At 48.9% G+C, this 16,076-nt stretch overlaps 1 protein-coding gene across 1 annotated transcript in view; it reads right to left on the bottom strand.

Annotated features, from left to right (window-relative positions):
- The window catches only part of Mideas (mitotic deacetylase associated SANT domain protein), a 67,648-nt gene extending 56,249 nt beyond the window's left edge, over positions 1–11,399 (bottom strand). The window contains exon 1 of the mRNA XM_041658113.1: positions 11,298–11,399. The gene's annotated coding sequence lies outside the window, so the exon portion shown is untranslated. The remainder of the gene's footprint in view (positions 1–11,297) is intronic.
- Positions 11,400–16,076: the final 4,677 nt, after the last annotated feature.

Here is a 16,076-nt window from a genome sequence, read left to right as displayed (position 1 = left end):
CACTCGTAGGCCCGAGAACTGAATTTACCCTAGTTCCTCCCATCTACACACAGACCCCTGTGGCCCATAAAACAGTTCACTCTAGCCTCTGGGTTTCAGTTGGGGATGTAGCTCTGTGGAGGATGGAGGATGCTTGCTTGGCTAGCACACGTTAAAACCCTTGCTTTGATTCCCAGAGGGGGGGGGGCAAGGGAAAGAATGGGAAGGGGGAAAAGAGCTTCCTCTATTTTTCCCCTGCTGTGAAGAACCTAATTAAAACACCTATAACCATCCCAAAAAGTCACAGGCACCTGAGAATAACCAATGTGGCAAGTGCTATAAAGTCCGGATATAATTCTGGCTCTCAATCTGAACAAACACCCTGCATTAAAAGTATTAGTATTGTCAGGCAGTGGTGGTGCACACCTTTAATCCCAGCACCCAGGAGACAGAGACAGGCAAATCTCTGTGAGTTCAAGGCCAGCCTGGTCTACAGAGCTTTTAGAAAAGCTACAGAGAAACCCTATCTCAAAAGACAAAAAACAAAAACAACAACAGAAAAAGTATTAGTATTAGGGCTGGAGAGATGGCTCAGCAGTTAAGAGCACTGGCTGCTCTTCCAGCGGACTCGGGTTCAATTCCCAGCAGCCACATGGCAGCTCAGAAGTGTAACTCCAGTTTCAGAGGATCCAATACCTCTCCATATGTGCAGGCAAAATCAATGAGCATTTTTAAAAAGTATAAAAAAGGATTAGTACCAGAAATAAAAAGCATCCGGCTGCCTTGGACCCTCCTCCTCTACTTCCTCACCAGCTCAGAGGAAGGTGGACTTGAACCGAGGAAGCCTCAGTTGTACATCCTGCATACACACCATCTCGGGGCAGGTGAGGGCCTGCATTTTTCAGAGAAGCACACATGAGATGTCCCCCTCCACGGCCAAGCCTCAACAACCTAATTCCTTAACCGATACGTCTTTCCAGCGCCCTTCCTTGACTTCCCAGTGATCAATGGCGTGTTTGCTTTAACCCAATTTCAGGAACACTCACGAGGAAGTCTCGCGAAGTGCAAGGCACCCTCACCTCGCACACAAAACCAATCCTCGTTCTCATCAAACGCCCGGCTTTCTCTCCCTCTGGCTTTCCTGACATCTCATTTTCCCGTTTTCTTCCTTCTTCACCTCACCGCCTTCTCGGTCTCTGCAGCCACAGCCCTTCACCAGTGATCTCCCCACTTCCTCCTTAGATGATGTCATTTTTTCTGTGAGCTCCCATTGCTTTCTATGTACCGGTGATCCCCCCCAAAATCTGCTCCCGAATGTCTAACAGACCAAAGAGGTTAGAGGGATAGCCAGGCTTGTCTAGAATGACAGCCATCATATTTACTTAGAGGCTGGGTCTTTGGAGTAGCCTGGTGGAAAGTCAGGTGGGTTACTGGACTGGAAGGGCTAAACCCCAAAGCCATATTTGGGGGTTTCCTTCCCCAGACCAGTTTGTCCCTCTCTCAGACATCCCACGGCCCCCCCCCACCTCAGCATGGCTGAACTCACCTCAAATCTCCCCCTAAAATTAGTTTTCCCGTCTATGTCTTGAGCAGAAATCTGAGCTCACCTTTTAGCTTCTTCCTTGCATGTGTCCCTCAAGCCAACACCCTGAGGTTTCCTTGTACGTCTTCTAGCTTTCTCCCTCTCTCAGGGACTGTAACATCTCCTCCACGCTGACTATTGGGCCACCTTCCCTAACCTCCAATTAATCTCCAGGCTGCAGCGTTAGGAAACCCTCATCCACCCACACTCCTATGCAGCGTCGCTCCCCCTCCCCCATCTAGTTCTAGCTGCTCCCCACAGTACTCAGGAGCGGTCCAGACCTCATGATGGCACAGAAAGTCAGCCCGTGGCCTGGCTGCCCACACCCACCAGTTCTCAGCGGTCTCTGCCACTCACAATTTACTCCCAAGCTGACCTGTTCTATCTTCAGACCTTGCTCAGTGTTCCCTGTCTCTACACTGCCCTGGATCCCTTTGCTACCTACCAGGTGGATGCCTGCTTGCGTCCAGACTCCTCAGCTCAGGCAGCCTCTCCTTCATTTGGGTGGCGGGGGTAGAGGGTGGAGTGTGTTTTATTCTGTTTTGTTCGAGATAAAGTTTCTCAGTGTAGTCCTAGGTGTCCTGAAACTCAGGCTGGTCTTGAACCCAGAGATCCACCTATTTCTGCCTTCTGAAGGCTGGGACTAAAGGCGAGCACCACCACTGCCTGGTGAGCCTCGTCTTGAATTCCACAGCAGCCTGCACAGCACACACACCCTGCAAGGTGTGATGTCTTCCTAGGCCTTTCCTGTCTCCACTCTCCCTTGACCCCAAAAGAGTTAACTAGTCCTGAACACTGAACTGTCCCCTCACAGACTGTAAATGTGGACAGGAAGCCTGAACTCTTCAGCACTGGATCCCAAGTACCACGGTACCTCACTTTCTCCATCACTGTGCCCCCCGGAAGTGAGTGGCGTGAGAGAAAGAACGCTGAGAGAGAGGGAAACACTGTGTTAAACCACACAGTCGCGAGATTACCTCTACTACGGCTAGGACCAATTTTCTTCTCCACAATGGGTGAAGTCAGATCCGACACGCCATCTGCCAGAGCCCCTCAGAGAGGCGGAAGAAGAAATCTTAGGCCTTGACCTCCTCTAGTGTGAGACAAGGTCCAGGCATGGCTGCTGGCTCCTAAGGTACCCCAGAGGGTACGCCGGAGAAGACAGACATTCAGATTGACCACTTCTTTGCAAGCCTCTTGTTGGCCTTCAGAGGGAAAGGTCAAGGAAGGGTAGAGTCAGGGAGAGGGTATACAGCAGGCCACAGCCTTAGAGCCAGGCAGCCCTGAACATGGCTATGCGCCCTCTCAGCCCCACATCAAGGACAGGCAACCCGAATGTAAGGTTTTCATCTGCATCCTAGGTTTTCAAACTACAGCTGAGAACCTGCTCTGTGGGTCTCCTTCCACTATCAGCTGGGACCCTATTCAAAGAGCTTTTGTTGCTTAACCCCATATATATTTTTTAAATATGCAGCCCAGGCTAGCCTCGAACTTGTGATCCTTCTGCCTCTGCCTCCTTCAGCAAATCCTACCGGCGTGCGCCACCACAACTGGCAACCCCATATCATTTATTTCCTAACTTAGAGCCCCACGATCTTCCCACAAGGCACACAACAATGGGCTCTTGCCATGCTCATTTACATGATACAAATTCAAATAGTCAAGTTTATTACAAGGAAGGAGGAGAGCAGGACAGGGGAAGGAACGAAGTGGGGGAAAGATAGAACACAGTAGAAGAAGGGAAAAAAATAGCCATGTAAACCCTTGTTCCAGTCAAGGGGAAGCATGGGCTAAAGAGCCCCGAGCTTGCTGAGATGGAATATCAGCACCACACATCCCTCTTCATCGGGTGTTCAGTCTTGGCTACTGCTCTGTCTTCTTTAAATAGAGGTTAAGACAAATTTCAGTATCAGGAGCCCATATGATCCAGGCATCGTGGTGCTTACCCGATCCAGGCACCATGGTGCATACCTGCAGTTACCATACGGAGAAGCCAGCTTGAACAAGGCAGACTGAACGCAACAAAAGACCCAGTCTCAAATAAAGGAGCAAATATGCCTGCTGTACACCTGGTGTCCCCTAAAGGACTTTCATGGCTAATCTTAATTATATTTGTATTCTTCCCTCCTCCCCTGAGACAGGGTTTCTCTGTGTAGCCCAGGCTGTCCTGAAACTCATTCTGTAGATCAGGTTGGCCTTGAACTCAGAGATCCACCAGCCCCTGCCTCACTGAGTGCTGAGATTAAAGGCGTGTGTCACCACCAGCCAGATATATATATATATATATATATATATATATATATATTTGTATTCTTTACCTTACTTACTAACTATCCCACCAGTGACAGATTCACCCTCAGGTAGCCCTACCCTGCCTGAATCTCACCTGGGCTACAAGGTTTCTGTGAGCATATGTGACCTGCTTTGAACCCCTCCCTCATCGTGCCAGTGTCAAGAGTGCCATAGCTGTCCCATAATGCTGCCCTATGTTAACCAGCCATCTCAGGATGTCATGTCTCTTGGGAGCTGGGACTGTTTCTCTATCTTCCTGGGATTTATCAAGCCATATTCTGCACCTAGACTACACTAAGTCACTTTGCCAGCCAACTAAATGGTTTAGAAAGCTTGTGGGGAAGGGCTGGAGAGATGGCTCAGTGTTTAAGAGCACTGACTGCTCTTCCAGAGGACCCAGGTTCAACTCCCAGCACCCATATGGCAATTAAAGTCAATTAAGGGCTAAGGGTATAGCCTTAGCAGTAGTTAGCATGTGTGAAGTTCTGGGTAGGATACCCAGGAAAGAGAAGGGAAGCCGAAGGAGGGGAGGGAGGGAAAGGGTGGAGAGGGAAGGAGACCAAGTAAACTCAGTGAGAGAACACAACAGTGAGCAGCCTTTAAATACACATCCTGCTCTTTCTGAAGACTGCCCTTCCACCCCTGGGTTTTTCTTCCTAGTTTCTTCTTTTTAAATACTGCGTGCTGTCCTAAGGAATCTTTGGCTTAGAGACAGACACATTGGACCCGATCCCTGTGATGGCTAAGACGATTGGTGCAGGATGGCCGATGGGAATGGAATGTCTGCTCAACAGCTGTGTGACCTTAGAGGCATCTCATCTTCTCTGCGCTCTGGTTAAACACGACAGCTCGAGCACACACAGCTTCCGCAGCCCTAAACCTTCAGCAGCTCTGATCCTGGGTGATGCTGTGATCCCAAGTCCATTACTTTCTGAAACAGCAGATTTAGCTCAGAAATGGTAGTCAATGAAAATCTTAGTCTCACCAGTATGGAGCCATAAAGAATTTCCGATCAAAAGTGACTGCAGGGCTGGCAACAATCCAAGCAACTCTGTAAGAAGCCAGTGGCATTCACACAGCAGAGTACAGTCTAGCCCTTGGGGAAAGTGAAGCAACCTCACACAGACTGGTATAGAACATTCTCCAAACCTCTGTGCATAGATTCATAGTTTCCCCTGTTTGCCAAGGCTACCATCGGGAAGAGTAGCTGGAAAAAGGTCAAGTTGAGTTGTCTAACAGGGAGAAACACAGGGCTACACGCAGGACAAGCGTTAGATGGGAACCTCTTTTTCAAAACTTCTATAATCACATTTATCAAGTTTCCCAGTTTTGCATGTGTGTCCATGTTCACATGCACGGGTGCACATGTGTAGAAGTATGAACACACATGTAAAGACCAAATGTCAGGGATTTCCTTCACCTTCTATACACTAAGGCAGGGTCTCTCACTCGGTGCCAGAGCCCAGGGTTTCACTGGCTAGCAAGTCAGTTTCCCCAGTGATCTCATCTCTGTGTTCCAAGTGCTAGAATTTCACATGGGCCATTATGTCCTTAAGTGTGCACTAGAGTCCAAACTCCAGTTCTCAGGCTTACTCGGCAAGTGCTTTGTCACTGAGCCACCTCTCCAGCCCCTACACTTATTAATATTTTTTTGTTTTTTGTTTTTTCGAGACAGGGTTTCTCTGTAGACCAGGCTGGTCTCGAACTCACAGAGATCCACCTGCCTCTGCCTCCCGAGTGCTGGGATTAAAGGCATGTGCCACCATCGCCCGGCCACTTATTAATATTTTATTATAGCTCTTGGGTTTGGTGTTTTTCTTAAGAAAAATCTTCTTTCTCATAGTTAATGCACACTTTTCTAATTCTCCTTATTATATGTGTATATTTGTTTGTATGCATGTGTGCATAGCAATCTCTTTTGTCCATGCTGAGATTATTTTGAGACTTATTTTATACCATGTAACATATCATTTGAATTTTGAACTGTACATGTGTGTTAGCGTCCCAAATAGGAAATGGAAAAATGAGGGAGAAGGAGACTCTACCAAATTTTATTTCTAACTAAAATGTCAAAGAATCTCCCTTAGATGGTGTATTTTATACTATGTAAATTATATCTTGAGTATAAAGAAAAAAGAAAAATCTTGGGCTGGTGATATGGCTCAGTGGGTCAAGGTAGAGACGACCCTGAGAACCCATCTAAAGGTAGAAGGGGAGTAGTGACCTCAAAGTTGTCCTCTGACCTCTGACCTCCACACAGCACCATGTCACACACGTGCATGCCCATACACACATACACACATCAGATACAATTTTTTTTAACATCTAATTTACGAGTCAAGGTTGCAAGTCACAGCCTGAGAATTGGGTGGAGGCAACGAATCCTCGCCATCAAATCCCATGTCAGAGCTTAGCCAGGACCACCCCCTCTGAGACTCAGTTTTCTACTTTAGCCTAGTTTTATAGGTCAGTCCCTGATTGCACAAAGCAAGCCTGCAGCCACCTGGGACACAGCCCATCTCAAGTCTTGCCTCAGGTTTCCTCAGAAAGCCAAGCAAACCTAGGAAGTAGCTCTCTGCCCTTGGGACAGGCCCAAGGTGGATAGGACAACCCACCCAAATCAGGTCAAGGAGGAGTGAGAGCCAAGGCCAGACAGATATTGTCTGACACCCAGAGGAAAAGCCGTGCTAAACATGGAGAAAATAAACAAGGCGAAAAGTCAGAAGGAGCAGAGAGAAGCAGGGGAGGCAGGCCTGGAGATGTGTTTGCAAGACTCGGAATCATGGGTGTTGAGGCTTAGCTTACATGCAAAAGTAAAGAAATTAAACTAGAGCCTTTGTATCATTACCATCATCACTGCCATCATCCCTAACATCATCCTCACCACCATCATCACCATATTTACCAAGATGTCCTGGAAGCAGAGGAATATATATACAAAACAAGGGTGTCTAAATTAGTTCTAAATCAATGATTTTCATCCTTCTAAAGATACATTTGATGGGGGCTGGAGAGATGGCTCAGAGGTTAAGAGCACTGACTGCTCTTCCAAAGGTCCTGAGTTCAATTCCCAGCAACCACATGGTGGCTAACAACCATCCGTAATGAGGTCTGGTGCCCTCTGCTGGCCTGCAGGCATATACACAGACAGAATACTGTATGAATAATAAATAAATACTAAAAAAAAAAAATTTAAAAAAAAAAAAAAAAAGATACATTTGAGAAGCTGAACAGCTATTCTGAGCGAAGCCATGCTCAAAGGAGAAGATGAAAACCCTTCCACCAGGACCAAGGTTCACTTCAGCAGAAGGCCCCAGTGGATGTTACCAGAGTCCCAGGCAGAAGCCCACAGGGTGGGGGCAGGGAACCGCTAAAGGAAGGAAACACAGACTGGGCGGGAAGAGAGCAAAACTGAGCCAAGAGGAAGAGAGGAAGAGGGAGGCACTCCAGGCCTCCAGAGAAGCATGAGAGGCCGGAATGCTTGCCACCAGGGGCTGGACAATCACCCACAGTGGGTCACTGGGTCAGGGCTGTGATTTGGGACAGAAGAATGACAGAGGCCAGACCTCTCTGTAGAAGGCCCTGACTACCAGCCCCGAAGAAGTTTGATCCTTACCACGGAGACAGTGGGGAGCCATTGAAGGCTGTGGAACGGGAGGAGGACCCTTGCGAACAGTCATTTAAGAAAGATTACGGAGCAGCCCTTTGTCTGAGACTCATTCAAAACCCTGTGTGTATTTCAAGTGGCACTTAAGACACAAAGTCCTAACACTTTGGCCCTATGTCGTGTGGGCCAGAAAAAGAAGGTTTAAGGCTCTCACAAAGAAATGCCTCATTGAGAAGAAAAACTAAGGTAACCAAGCCTGTGGTTCAGCACAGACAGCCGCAGCATCTGGGCGACTGCAGCGCTCTCTTTAGAGTCTGGAATGTCCTCTTCGGCAAGGGCTGCTCAGCCTCCTGTTTTGGAGGTAGGTTGTTATGTCAAAACACTGCGTTGTGTAGGGCCTGAGGCAACAAGAAGGAGCAGAGAACTAGGAATGGCAGTTTCAGCTTACACTGCAGAAAAGGCCTTCGGCTTCTCCCAGAGCATTTTGGGGGTTCTGCTTGTTTGTTTGTTTGTTTTTGTTCTTTTCTTCTGAAGTTGCTAAACTACATAATCACACACACACACACACACACACACACACACACCCTGCATTTCCTATTGGAGCAATAAAAGTTGACTCAGAGCTGTTTCTAAGTGCAAGGCAAGGCGGCAGGCGGTGCCGCTTAGGGGGCTGTGGAGTCAGTGGCAGCATCTGCTCTAAAACAGCATTTGTGTAAGGCGGGTGAGGAAGTCAGGCCTGGGCTGCCACCACCGCAGGGTGAATTCTGCAAACAGAGGCAAAGCCTAGTAAGCCAGGGGCAGGGCCTAAGTTCTGTGTGAAGCTCAGCCAGGCTACACTGGAGAAGCAGACTGCTCCAGAGCACCCCACAGTTCCAGGGAGCAGGACTTGCAAGGGGCCCCTGCCTTCCACTCTGCCAGTCAGTCGCACTAGGAGAGACTTTAGGCATTTCTAGTCTAGTCGTGCAACAAGGACAGGATAGATCATAAATGCAGAGTTCTCTTTCTCTGGGGGTCAGAGGGGAGCATGCTCCTCCCACTAACCTTGGCATCTAGGACCTCACGGTGGCAGTTCTGGTCAGGCGATAAGGACCTTGACAGACAAGTTCCGAAAAAATTCTATACCCCTAGAACAAGGGGGTTGCGCAATACAAGGTAACTCCTCCCATTGTGGAGCTTTTGTTCTAAATCTTATTCCCCTGCGGCTACGGTGGGACTAGACTACCCAGAACCATCTTGAATTTTACACGCCTTCCGCCAGTCTCTGAAAGCACACAGATACCTGCCAAGGACTGTGCCGGAATGTTCTGGTCTAACAAACGGTCACTATGCCAATGGCATACAACCCGCACAAGACAAACCAACAGTTGGCATCCAAGTCAAACTCCACTGTTTAGCTGGGGACACCAGCTATGAAGGAACCCTAGCATGCCAGGGGCACCGGTACCTGCCACTCTGAGCAGAGGCTGAACCGCTCATGCACGTCAGGGAAAAGCACTGCCTGGTGACTCCTCAGCCCAGGACAGTCTGTAAGACTGACATCTGAGGAGACAGAAGGACAATCTTGCACAAACCCAGCACATGCTTCTTGGCTGTGTCGTAGAAGACTTATGTTGTTCCTCTCCTACAGCTGAAGCTCTCAAGAGGAACCTGATGGCCTTCTATGTGCAGGGCTTGGCCCCTGTGGTGGTCTGGATGAGAAGCACCCCCACAGGCTCATATATTTGAATGCTTGGTCCCTTCTTAGTGGAACTGTTTGGGAAGGATTATGAGGTGTGGCCTTGTTTGAGGAGGTGTGTTGTTGGGAGTGGGCTTTGAGTTTTAAAAAGCCCACACCAGGTCCAGTGTTCCCATCTCTCTCTAACTGTCCCTTGTAGATCAGATGTAATCTCTCGACTACTGCTCCAGAGACATACCTGCCTGCCTGTCACCACTGGTCCCCATGATGGTCAAGGACTCACCCTCTGAAACTATAAGTCCCCAATCAAATGCTTTCCTTTATAAGTTGCTCTGGTTATCTTGTCTCTTCTCAACAACAGAAAAACAGTCGGCTTCCTGCAGAGCAGCATTTGGGTAGACAGAGAACCCCTGACCTGGCCTGGGCTGCAGGCTGTACTCGGACCTCACTAGAGAAACCGCATGAGTCACCCTCTCCCCCACACCCATCGACAACACAGACACAGAGTCTCGAAGGCCCTGCACATTTCCTTTAGGCACTAAACAAGCTTCCCCTTTGCCCAGAACACAATAAAGGAATTAGGACCCACCTAAATCTCTGCAGCTGATACTTCAAGGCTCAAAGTCTGGTTGGCCAGCTCAGACATACATGACCTGTGATTCTTCTTTATAGCTAGCCCCAATCCTGCTACCGGTGCAATTCTGCTAATTCAAATAGCCCTTCCGTTAAGGCAGGGTTGATAGTCATCTCCTATCTCCTTTTCCTGCTGACGTCATCCCACATTTTCTCAGGACAAATGAAGGTATAGTTCCTGGCACAATGTTCAGCCTGCCTAGGATAGTCTATAGTAAGTACTAGAAAACGCCTGCTCTCCTGAGTAGGCTCCAAACTCTCAGGAGATCAGCAAGTTATCAGAGGTTAAGGGAAAGGCAAGGAAACAAACCAACCAGCCAAAGTTAAAGAATAAAAAGAATTCAGGGACTATAGCTCAGGCCCAGATCTGTCGTGAGCATTTGCAATGCAAATCTGCGTTTTGTTCACCACCAAGATCTTGCACAATAGCGTGTGTATAAACATCCACGCCAACAAAGCCTGACTGTGCAATCACGCTGTAATTACAGGCAGGCAGGAAGCTGCTGCTGGGGACTTCACCATTCAACCTCTAGAACATCCCATCTCCAAGTGTCCACGGCCTGTACACATTCCTGCACACATCACCATGTCCCTGCCGCAGCTGCAGCTTCAAGCACAAACCAGGGAGCCTGGGCGCCAGCTTCATGGCCTCGCCAAGACCCTCGCTATTCTGCAAAGATGTCATAAACTTCTCAGCTGTTTTTGTTTTTGTTTTTTAAGACCCAAAGCCATGAGGCTATGAAGGACTGCAGGAACCACCATCAAAGTTCGCAGGCACATTCCTGCAGCCCTAGCAGTTTTAGAACACAGAAAAGAACAAGATGCGACGGAGTCCACTGGAAGCGGCTTTCTGGGTTTTATATAGAAAACACTCACATATGTACGTGGGTGTGCTGACAGTTTTTATGGCTAAATTGCAAAGTGTTAGGCCTTAGAGAGCTTACTGTTGGGTTCGGGGCGTGGCGGGGAGGGAAAAAGAGTGCAGAGTCGGGAGGGGCTTGTTTCAAGGAGGTTTGGGAACAACTCGGGTTTTGTTTGTTGGAAATGGATAGGACTGTTGACCCAAACTTCTGAGTTGCTCGGCTCTTCGTCACTGGAAAGCCGAGCAAACAAAAGTAGAGGGAAAGTTCCTGTAACTTCCTTCCTGCAACCTGGTGGAGGGCTGCGTAGAGGAAGGGAACGTTTTCCAGGGAAACGCCGGGAAAGGCTGGAAAGGCGGTTGCCCTTAGCTTGGAGAAACGGGGCGCAGGGTGGAGGGCTAGCTCGGGATGCAGGTCCTGGAAGGCCCCTCCAGGCATCTCTGCTCTCAGAAGTCGCTCCCGAGAGTCGGGCCGGTCCCCGGGCAAAGCAGCCACCTCAGGGGCGCAACATTGGCCCAGATCTCCGCCGCTCTGCCCGTCTTCTGCACCCCCATCCCCGGCGCCCCAGGGCCCTGCCCGCGCCGCCAAGCCGGAACGAACCCCGGGTCCTCCCCAAGCTAGACGTCTGCGCTCCCGCGGCGGGAAGGACACGCGGTGTCTACGACTCACCAGCACGCTGAATCGCCGGGCAACTCCGAGGGGCGCGGGACGCGGGCTAGCGCGACCCGCAGACTCAAACTTTGTTGCTCTCGGGACGGCGCAGTCGTCACTTCCTTGCCGGCCGGGCGGCGCGGACGGGCTGTGACCCAGCAACTAGCGCGGCGGCGCGCAGGGCCCTGCAGCCTCCCGCCCCGCCCGTGCCCCGGTTCCAGCCCGACCCTCCGAGCCAGGCGCTGCAGCCACTGGGGGAGCCACGCTCCAGCCGCCCCCTGTGCTCGGTGGAAGTGAGATCGGAGGAGCCCTGCTTGGGTCTGGAAGGTGGCGTTGGAGTGCAGAAGTTGAATTCAATGGACCCTAGAGAAAAAAGTCCCCTACCGACTCCCCCCCAGCTACTCCCCCCCACACACACACATACACTCAGTCGGGAGGGAAGGAGGGAGAAAGGGAGGAGGTAAAGATTTTTATTTGGTATTTGGGCTAGAGAGGTCATATGTGAACGCAGTGAGCTATTTCCCTAAATAATACTGGGCCTACTTCAAACTCCAGTCTCCTGTCCTCCGGCCCCTTGAAGGTCTGCATGGGTTGTTCTGTCACTTTCCGCGGGTTGTTCTTGCTCACGACATTACCTTGCATTGTGTTTCAGGAACTATGTCATCACCCAAGCCGGGGCTGGGAAATAGTCGTTCTGTTCCCTTTCTTCTCGGATTTCCACCTCTTCCTTTGGCACTCTCAGAGTCTTTGGAGCCTGATGCATTCGGGTGTCATCACAAGCCAAAAGTGATTTACACGGTGGATCCCGAAAGGAGGAGCTTCGGGCAACAGTAATTTTGAAGTTTATCATTGCCCAAAATAATTTTTCACAGCGTTTTAAAATTTACACCAGCAGAGCCTTTTGAGTCGCTGGTAAGCATTAACAAAGCAGTCAAACAGCAGTGCTCAAAGTAAGATTCCTAATTCCCTTCGGCTGCAGAGAGGACTAGGCTAGCCTTTGCTGTGGTTTTCAAAAAAGAAAAAAAAAAAAAAGCAGACAACCCAAACTGCAGGGCAAGGCTTTCCCAACAGAAACATTTAGCCCCATTGAAACTTGCCCTGGAAAACAGGGACCTATAAAAGGCCACTCAAAGACCTCAGCTAAAGCTGGACAAGTTGTCCAGTCGTCGTGTCCCCCACCCCGTCCTCCCCCTTCCCTCCCCCCAATACTGCTCCTACCAACACATTGGCCTGATCATACCTCCGGTCCCATGCTTAATCGTCTCACTAAAACCCAGAAAGCCCCAGACTTGAGTGAAGGTTTTGTGTCAAAAGGTCATGTGAGGCTGATAGAAAATTACATCTTCAGAATGCCCCCTCCCGCCCCCCGCAAGTCCGCTTAGCCGCACAGGGGAAGCCACAGACTTACTGGAAGGTTAGAAGCATGTAGACCCAAGCTCTCCTGGCAACATGAGTTCCTCCTCGTTGCAGCTGCTAATGGACTGCTTCTGACTGACTTTTACTGAGACATTAATGTTCCATTACAAATACAAAATGTATGATAAAAGAAAAATAGCATTATTTTAAGAAGTAAGTCTATCATTAGGCTTAAATATAATTCTTTGGCATCCTCGCTATATCACTCTATGATGGAGCGATGGGATGGTGGAGATGCAGCCCATTTTAATTTTGGAATAGAACTAACTCCTTATGGCAAGACGAGGCTTCAAAAGAAAAGGGTGTTACTCCGTATTTGCTAAAACAAGAGCAGAATATTTCTTTGTTCAGTATTGTGATTCTAATCCTCTGTGGCACCTTCATGAATATTCAGTATTGCTGCATGCCCAGGAGCAATTAGCCAGCTAACAAATGTGTGAAGGCCTGACGTTCACACACACACACACACACACACACTGCTTTGTCTCCGCAGAGTGTGGCATTTGCTGGAGTCCCCGGACATTGTGTGGAGGATGTGGCAGACAGCTCCCTGCCAATGCTCTCTGCCTCCTGGCATTCACACCCTGACACCATCCCTTCCCCTCAACTCCACTGACTCGATCCTAACAAACAGAATGTGGCAGAAGAAGTGGTGCCACCTCTGAGACCAGCTCATAAAGAAAGCTGGGGCTCCCATCTTGGGTGCTCTCTGTCTTGCTCGTTGGAGGGGAAGCCAGCCTCCATGTCCTAAGGACAGCCCTGAGCAAAGGAAGTCAGACCGACAGGCAACCACTTGAGGGAGTCTGGAAAAGGATTATACTTCCCTCCTCTCTGCCTGTCCCCCAAGCCTTCCAAAGTCTCTTAGCCCAGGAAGCAACTTAACAACTTCATCTCAGATAAGCTAAACTTGGATGCCTGACCCACAGAAACTGGACCAGGAAAAATGTTTGCAACAAGCTGTTCTGTGTGCACATGTGTGTGCATGTGATATGGGTGGAGGGACTGAACCCAGTCCCTGTGCACGCTAGGCAAGCATCCGACCACTGAACTAACACAGCAACTCCAGCCAAGTTGCTGTGCCTTTCGATGTCCGAGGGCCGTCCTACAGCTATGGATTACTACCACAGGTGGCAACACAGGAGACAATGGGGCCCAAGGATAAACTCACATGCCCTTGGCAATCCCCTCTCTGCAGAACAGAATATGGGGAAGGAAACAAGGACCCTAAGCAGATTTAAGAATAACACCAAAATCTGAGCCTTCACTCCCTTTGCCGAACAAAGGTTATCTTTCCTTTTAAACTAGGTCAGAGGGTGTGGACCGCGGGTATTGGGTGTCACCTGCTTCAAAGCATATACAGATGTCTTTGAGTCACAAGAATCTACATCTGTCCAGGCATCCCTTTCTTCCTCCTCAGAGCATCCACATGGGATTCTGAGGCCTGGCACAAGAAAGCTAGGTTCTAGAAGGAAAACAGACCAGAAGTGGCTTTACGGCTGGCAGCCAGAAGGGGTAGGTGACTGGGAAGGATCTGTAAGCAGAAATTACCTGGGGATGTAGCTCAGTGGTAGAAGCCCTGGGTTCAACCCCCAGGACCACCAGAAACAAAATAGAAAAATAAAAATAAGAAAGCTATGTTACATTGGGCTAGGGAGTATAGCCTAATGGTGCAATGCTTGCCCGTCACACCTACAATCTGGTGTTTGATCCCCGGGCAGGGGAAAATCTCCACAAAAATGAATTAATTAACATAGTTAAGTTTGAAATAAAAAACTAAAAGCCATGCCTGGTGACACGGGCCTGTAAACCCATCTCAGGAGGCTGAGGCAGGAAGGTCACAAGTTCAAAACCATCCTGTGAAACCCAGTCCCAAAATAAAAAGTTTAAAAAAGGATATATCCCGGGGTGTGGTGCTTGGCTAACATCCCCAGGGCCTGATGTCTAATCCGTCCTAAGTACTGTGACAGTAATAACGATGATAATGATAAATATAAAAACTAGAAAGAAAGCATGTGATCCTGAAAGCGAGTCACAGACTCACTCTGATAAAAATCACCTCCCTGTTGCTTCCAGGGCTCGGAAGAATAGGCTGCCCATGTGACCGAGTCTTTCACTAGCATACTTCCTCTCTGGCTGGAGCATGTTATTTACTTTCCAAATACAAAACAAAGTTTTCAGAAGCAGGAAAGATGTCACCCTCCTTTAGCCCTGACCAGGGCAAGCATCTGCCTGTGACTGCCCTAACATTCCGTCTCCTCAACTGCTCCTGCAGAGACTGGAAAGAGACTGGAAAGGCTGGCCGCCTCTGGTTTCCCTCCAGAGACACTGGGCTCTGACTTTTCTCATGTGCAGTGGCTCCAACCGCTGTGTTGCTATGCTGTCATCCGGTTGCTATGACTCGTGAGGTGGTGAATGTGCCAGAACGTGAATCTATTAATTTAACAGGAACTGGGCTCAGCACATATATTCCTTGTTAGGTCATTTGCTTTGCTACCTAAACCACATCCAGTGTCCTCAGCAATGGGCATGCTTCCTAGAGTCTAGCTTTGCAAAAATGTCAAATGCCCTGGCTTTTGAGTGTTCTCAGTTTTATGTGATTAAATCACCATGATGCAGATGAAGGCAAAGGGATCGGTTCAGGTAAAAAAAAAAAAAAGTGTGTGTATGTGTGTGTGTGTGTGGTAATGGTTAAAATATCTACTCCTCATTTATGCATGTAGGTCATCTCTGCAGGATAAGCATGTTCTGATGTTTATGGGATCCCTTGGTAAACCCCAAAAGTATGGGTAAAAAGCTCCAAGCCACCCCACAACCAGTCCAGATGTTTTAGTGCAACAAAAGGGATCCTGTCCCTTTCTTTTGTATTGACCACACACGCATTTCCATTCAGCCCTCAGTCACCACTCGCAGAGTGGCTGCTCCTGGGTGTGCTAGGACTCAAAGATGAAAAGGACAAAGTCTCTCCCTAGTGGGAGAAGATGCAGCAGGAGCTACGCTAGCCTCCAGCTTTGCAGAAGGCAGGAGATCTCAGACAAGGGAGTTTAGTCTGGGAAGGCAAGCTCTAGTTCACTACCCATGCTTTTCCTTAAAAAAAAAAAAAAAGAATTATCACAGTGCGTTGTATTGAGTAAGCACTGCATCGTGTAGCGTTTGCTTGGGTAGGTATGATGTAGTTGTATATTTGGACAGGTGAGGATGTCAAATATATCTCCTATATTCAGACAGAAAAGTGTGAAGGATCTGGGTGTGTAGAATGGTACTGTCCCATTGCATAGTTTAATGAAGTGATATTGTCTTCTAAATCTTCCATCCTTGGTAAATAAAAGATGGAGTTCCTTGAGGCCTCTCTTTCCAGAATAAAGACCTTCCACCCAGTGAGGC

Source organism: Microtus oregoni, unplaced genomic scaffold (genome assembly GCF_018167655.1).
Source record: "Microtus oregoni isolate MIOR12 unplaced genomic scaffold, Mior012 000009F_ref0000495, whole genome shotgun sequence".
Taxonomy (NCBI): Eukaryota; Metazoa; Chordata; class Mammalia; order Rodentia; family Cricetidae; genus Microtus; species Microtus oregoni.
This window is presented reverse-complemented; position numbering and strand designations above follow the sequence as displayed.